Below are 7,267 nucleotides of genomic sequence, written 5' to 3' on the forward strand. Positions count from 1 at the left end.
TATGTGAGGAATAACTCTATTTTCCACAAGAGGGTGAAAATTAGTTTATTGAAAAATATGCTTGATTTCTATATTTTCAAAGTGTTATATTTTGTATAGCACTAAAATAGGTTTTGTCATTCCTTGTATTTTAAATTTGCTATTTTTATCTCAGACACATTGATTTTGATTAGCGCTAAAAATGGTGCAACATTAGCATTCAGTATTCAAGAAACCTTATGAAAAAGTCTCTTCTAGCATTTCCTATCTCAGTATTCAAAAGATGATACAATACTCAGGACTATTTGCGTAACATCAGTAAATGTTGAGACATGTCAGAAGGTAAGATATATTTACAACCTGCTGGTTTTTAATAAAATTGACGGTATTGAATAGGAACCTAGAGCCTCAAAAGACTGTTAACAGTGATAACAGGTTAAATCAAAGTTAAATATTTTCTACGCTTTTCATTCTTTTCTTTTCTTTCTTTTTTCTTAGTTTATAGTAAACTGAGTACCAGGGCCGTCAAGGAGCTTGTTCAAGAGTGATAGTGTTCAGTTCAGATCTGCCAATCAGCAGTTCATCCTTCAGAATTCCTAATACTTGTCATTTATCAACATTACACAAGGCAGTTTCTAACACACAGGCTCCCAAATCTACCAGCAGGAATTGTTGAGTAAGTCAGATTTTTTTCTTCTGAATTTAATTTAGCATATTCTTTTATTGAATGCACAGCTAGCTTCACAGGCTGATTAGGAATAGTGAACAACCAAAAAGATACTGCCAATCGGCACAAAATGATATTTTATTCATACTGTGATTTTATTCCTATATTTGTCAACAGCATTTCTGAATATTTCTCTGGTGTTTAGTGCTATAGATGTTTTTGCTTTATATGAAAAATATCTGTAATTTCTAATGCAAAGGCATTGATTAAAGATGACCAAAGCTGAAAGCGTCAGATAGGATTATCTTAGGACAAATGTTCTTTTTAAGAAAATCTGAGATAAATATACATCTTACCACTCTCTGAAAACTACTAAAGGAAATTAAATATAATTTATTGTTTTTCGAACATATAGTTCTGGACCACAATTTATTAACATACAGAAGTTTTATGTTTGTTGAGTCTAGATATTTTGGGGATTTTTAAATTTTTTTATTTATCTTGTTGAGCTATTCATTTTTCTCTGCTCCCCTTCCTTTCCCCTGCCCTTCTGCCATCTCATATGGTCTCCATGCTCTCAATTTACTCAGAAGATCTTGTCTTTTTCTACATCCCATGTAGATTAGATCCATGTACATCTCTCTTTTTGGGTCCTCGTTGTTGATTCACAATCCCAGAGAACCTAGACAACAATTGGGTATCTAGATGTTTTTACAGACCAGTGAGGTATGTTATGTGAATCCCTCTGATTTGAAGGAATGGATAGGTAATAGATCACTAATATAAGGAAATGGCTATTCCTTGTCAAGTAGTAGTACCCCAAACAATCTATGGTGTCCTATATGTATTAAATATTTAAATATTATCAACATAATGTTTTCATTTTGTTGTACGAGCTGTGGGCAGGGTGCATCCCGCCACCCGGCTAGCTTTACCCGAAATAATTACATAGAAACTGTATTCTTTTAAACACTGCTTGACCCATTAGTTTTAACCTCTTATTGGCTAGCTCTTACATATTGATAAACCATTTCTAATATTCTGTATAACACCACGAGCTGGCTTACCAAGGAAGATCTTAACCTGCGTCTGTCTGGAGTGGGAGAATCATGGCAACTGCCTGACTCGGCTTCTTTCTCCCAGCATTCTGTTTTGTTTATTCCACCTACCTAAGGGCTGTCCTATCAAATGGGCCAAGGCAGTTTCTTTATTAATTAACCAATGAAACAACAGATAGAAAGATGACCCTCCTCCATCATCATTTTAGCAAAGCCATTTCTTAAACTTAGAAACATCTTCACACATATACTTCTGATGATATTTAATTTATAAATAAAAATGATTCAGGATAGGTGAGAGACAACATTAATTTATTGACCAGATGAATGGCTTTTCAACCATTAGTTGTCCCTTATAGGCATTGTTCAAATCCTACATATCTCAAAGCAACATATGTGTTTAGTTGTGGTATCTTATAGTCCATTGATTATCTCTTTCTTTATTCAGTTTACTTTATATTTCTCACATATTTGAATTTACCTGCATTCTACTGCCACTGTGTTATTTCTGGGAAACATGACATTTTACTCATACAGGTTCAGTGACTTCATAGCTTCATTTCACTGCAAAGACTTCTAAAGTGTTTCTTGAGATTCCTGTTCTCTGCCATTGAATAAAATGCTTATCTAGATATTTCTGTAGAGAGAATTTGCAGATAGATTTAGGCCTCTAATACAATGACCTTAAAATGGAGATTACATTCTAGATTACATAAATGAGTACAATGTTATAGCAAGGATCATTAAGAGTAAGATGGGGATGATTGGAGAGATATGCTAAAGAGATGATGCAGAAAATTGAGTGTAAGAAATCTGATAAGATTGAATTCACTTTGAAGGGAACCAATAGTCACAAGATATGGTCAGGAATTTTAAATTTGAGAAAAATCCTTAGTCGTGCATACAGAAAGAGGTACCCCAGCTTTATCAATTCTGCCACAAATATACTGAACCTGAAATTAGATCTTTGCTTTGTCTGAAAAGATGGACATGATTTTTATTTCTTCTGAACTAGTGAACACTTAAGTTATTGGTCATCTCAGCCACATGTCAATGGACTTCTTCCTTGAGTTGGCTTTTAGGAAGAACATTGTCCTGTTTCAAGGTGTCCTATTTGTGCTAATTTGCTAAGACAGAAGTCTCTCATCTCTCTTCATTGGGAGTTCTTACATAAAGTCTGTAGTCTCAGAGATTAAGAGAAGGTTTCCTTAAGAATATCTAAAAACCCACTCTTCTTTAAATCAGTACTGTTTATTCTTACACTTCAAATCTAATCCCCAGGTACTTCCTGTGGGTGTATCTCTTCTTTATCGAAAATGGAGTCTTTTAGTTTAGAATTATCTAGAATTTTCTTTCAGATGTTTTATATTAGGGTTTATGTAGTCCTCAAAAACTGAGGTACTCTGTTATGTTTAATATATATTTATCTGTTTAAATCTATAATTGCTCCATACTAGAATTTTATCATTAACTAGTATTGATTAAATTATTCTATTTCTCTAGATTGAATACTTATTGACATATCTTATTTTTCAATGGTACTGTGATTGAAACACTCATGATACTTTGCTTCAGGTTACATTTTAAGTAAAGAAACAAGAAAATAGAGTTACCATATATTGTTTTGGTAAAAGATATTTAAAGTGAGCCAGGCAGTGGTGGCGCATGCCTTTAATCCCAGCACTCAGGAGGCAGAGGAGGGCGGATCTCTGTGAGTTCGAGGCCAGCCTGAGCTACAAGAGCTAGTTCCAGGACAGGCTCCAAAGCTACAGAGAAACCCTGTCTGAAAAATAAAAAAAGATATTTAAAGTGATACATAAGGCATTGTAAAGTCTTTATTCTTAGAACTACTTATTGACTGTGATAATCAGTGTGTTGATAGGCTATTGACAGAATAGCAAAGAGAAAATGGTCCAATTAAATTTGAATTTGTTAATTTAAAATAAGGAAAGTAATTGTTAGTAGACTGGCCCAACACACACACACACACACACAAACACACAAAGATTTATTTCATTTCTATTTATGTATATGTGTTTGTATGTATATATTTCTGTGTATATGTGCATATTGCATGTTTCAAAGTGCTCACTTGTATAGAATAAAGTTCAAGTTATCCTAGAGCCGGAGTTACAGGAAAATATTAGTCATCCCTCTTAGGTACCAGGAGCCTAATTCAGAACCTCTAGAAGAGGAAAAAACACTTTTAACCACTGAGCTATCTCTCTAGTCTGGAAAAATATACATATATCATTAACTAGAAAAAGAGAAAACAAATTATAAAGTCAAAAATTTCTTTGAGGGAAAGAAATATGTGTCCATATGTAAGAGTTATAAATGCAGTAAGCACAGAGGCAAATGCTTGACTAAAAAAGTAAATACCACAGTCTTGTTTGCTATTGAAATTAAAGATTTCCACAAAATTAACTCATGATGGAAAATTTTATGAATCAGCATGCATTGCACAATTTCTCTAATGTCTTATATAAATAAGATATGATAATATGATACAAAATTGAGCTGTTTTCCATGATGCTTTTTTTCTTTAAAGTACAAAAATTGACTTTCTAAAAATTTTGTATCATTTCCTGTAGACAGATGTTTCTGCAGCCACTCAGTCCCGAATAAACATACAGAGGCTTGTATTAATTATAAGCTTTGGCCTATTGTCCAGGCTTATTACTAAATAGCACTTATGACTTAAATTCACCCATAATTCTTATATGTTTAGTCATGTGGCTCGGTACCTTTTCTCAGTAAGGTATTCATTCTCCTTTTGCTTCTTCTTTGTCTGTCTGATGACTGACTCTCTGCCTTTCCTATTCCCAGAATTCTCATGGTCTGGTTCTCCTGTCTATACTTCCTGCTTGGCTACTGGCCAATCAGAATTTTATTAAACCAATATGAGTGACAGACCTTTACTGGGTACAAGAGCATTATCCCACAGCAATTTCCTAATTTTAAAATTAATGACAACACTAAATAATTGAGCAACATTTAAATAAGGTGACCCATAAATAATGAAGTCTAAATTATCAATTTGGTCTTTCAAAGTAAGTATAATATTAAGAAATAAAAACTGACTGTCATTTCCATTCTATCACAATTTAAAATCAAAGTATATACTTGTGGTTAGGAAAAATTGTATAATTTTTTAAATATAAGACTTGCTCTTATTTAATTAATTTTGACTTTTAAGAAAATATATGAGATTATTTCTGTATGCACTCAAAATGTAAATTCTCAATAGCTATTATAAAATGGTTAGTTTATCTAAGAAACTACATTGAAACTTTTTTGGTAAAAATATGTAAAATAGTTAATCTTTCAATAATTAGAATATATATAGATATACATTCTCAAATATATTAGGAAATACTGCCTGAATATTATCATGGATTCTAGACAACATATATTATTGCTCAATATTAAAATGTCAATAATATATTTAAACAGAACAAATTGACATAGACTCTCTGAAGTTATTTTATTCTTTTGTTATGGCATGAACAATGTATAAGTAAGGCTCCTTTGGAAGCAAGTTAGATTTCTGCTTCAAAGTAAGTAACCTTATAACAGTCTAAATTCTTTGCTTTTTGAGCATTTCTAATAGTAGATAATTTGGAGCCATTTCCACAGCATTTACTTTAGCAGAGTGTTCTAAGAGGCTTGCTGCTTGGATATAGAAAAATAGCAAAAAACAATTATTATTCGGGAATTGACAAGATGAGATGCCATCTACTGATTATTTCTGTATTTCTTCAAAAATTATTTCATTTATTTGACAAGCATATCAATTAAATGTAAGTGCTGTTAGAGATTAATGGATTTATACTGTTATAAATGATTTGTATGATGTCTGTTTTTATGAACTTATCTTCTGGTCTGGAAGCATAATAAAAACAATGTAATCTGCAAAAGATAAAATAACTATTTTGTATTAAGTTTTAAAGTTTACATTATTTATTTTTGATTTCTGATATATAAAATTAGCAATAAATATTTAATACAAGATAGATTCTGTCACAGCAATGATTCTCTAGATATAAGTGTCATGTATTGAATTGTGGTCTTCCAAAGGTGGCTTAGATATTACTCTTGTGACCTTCTTTATAAAAGGGGTCTTTATAGAAAAAGTTCACGAGGAGTTCTTTGTAGAAATATAATGACCTGTGCTAAAGCCAATGATTTGCCCTTAGAATTGAAGATTAGTGACAAGGAGACATTGAAAGAAAACCATGAGAAGACAATAATTTGAAGTAACATTGTCAGAACGCCACAAATCTATGGACCCACCTACAACTGTACTAGCTAGAAGGACTCACCTAGAACTTTAATCTATAGCCTAATCTTTCTGATATCTTCACATCTTCTTCCAACTTTCATATTTAAAAAGTTTCTGTTTTCTCACCACAAAACAATATAGCATTTTTGGAAATGTGTGATGTTGTGAATGAATTTGAATATATGCTACAGTTTCTTAGGGATATAATTCTCTTGAGGTGAAATCACAAATGACCTATACTCTGTGCACAGACTATGTCACCCAATGTAATTTTGTGTGTAAACTTTGTTTTTAGTTAGCATTGGGAACTATATTGTCTGTTTTTCATAGCTCTATTTGAAGCAGATGTATCCATATATCTATAGATAAGAAGTTCCTGTGGTTTACATCTAAAAATAATAATAATGTTTCACAATTCTCTTCTGTATTGATGCTGATATATATTATGTATCTATAAGAAAAAGAATGTAAGAACATTACCAGGTCCAGTGCTAAACAGGTGGCCTTTCTTTATCTCACACAATGTGTTAGTCTAGACGAGCCTCTTTTAGAATAAAGTTTCTAGCATTCTGGCTCTTAAAATCTTTCCATTCCTTCTTTTAAGATGTTTGCTGAACTGTAGATGTAGGTGCTGTATTAGATATATCCTTTTATTCTGGGATTCCCCAAATTCCATTGATTTCTTCATTGTGTCCAGTTGTGGCTTTCTGTAATGCTCTCCATTTTTTTGTGAAGAGGAGCTTCTTAAAGAGTAGTGGTAGGTAAACTTACCTGTGTGTGTATAAGGGTAAGATTTGGAGTACAATAAGGAATAATTATTGTCTAGCAATGTTGTGGTAGTGGATTCTTTTCTACAATCTATATTCTTAGTAGTTCTAGGAAGGCACCTACGACTACAAGACCACTCATGATTTCCCTCCTGTTGAGTAAGTCTAAAATCCAATTAGACAGCTGTTGGTTACCACAGAAATGTGAGTGGCACTTATTGCACTTTCATTGATATCTTGTTGTGCTAGTCATTGTCATGGTTCAAAGGTGTTGTCACTGGGTAGCACAGTTTAATTACTTCCTTCCCTTGGCAACTTTCAGAGAATATTTCTTTAACCATAAAAGCCTGAAAGAAGAATAAAGGATTTCAGTTCAAATCCAGATAGAGTAATCTGAGTCCTGTGTCCTATACGTACGGTGTCTACACAGTAAAGAAATACCAGGAACCACTGAAAGGAAGCAAAGGATGACCTTAATAATCTGTAACATCTGGGAAAGCACATGGATGAT

The sequence above is a fragment of the Chionomys nivalis genome, chromosome 6, assembly GCF_950005125.1.
Source record: "Chionomys nivalis chromosome 6, mChiNiv1.1, whole genome shotgun sequence".
NCBI lineage: Eukaryota > Metazoa > Chordata > Mammalia > Rodentia > Cricetidae > Chionomys > Chionomys nivalis.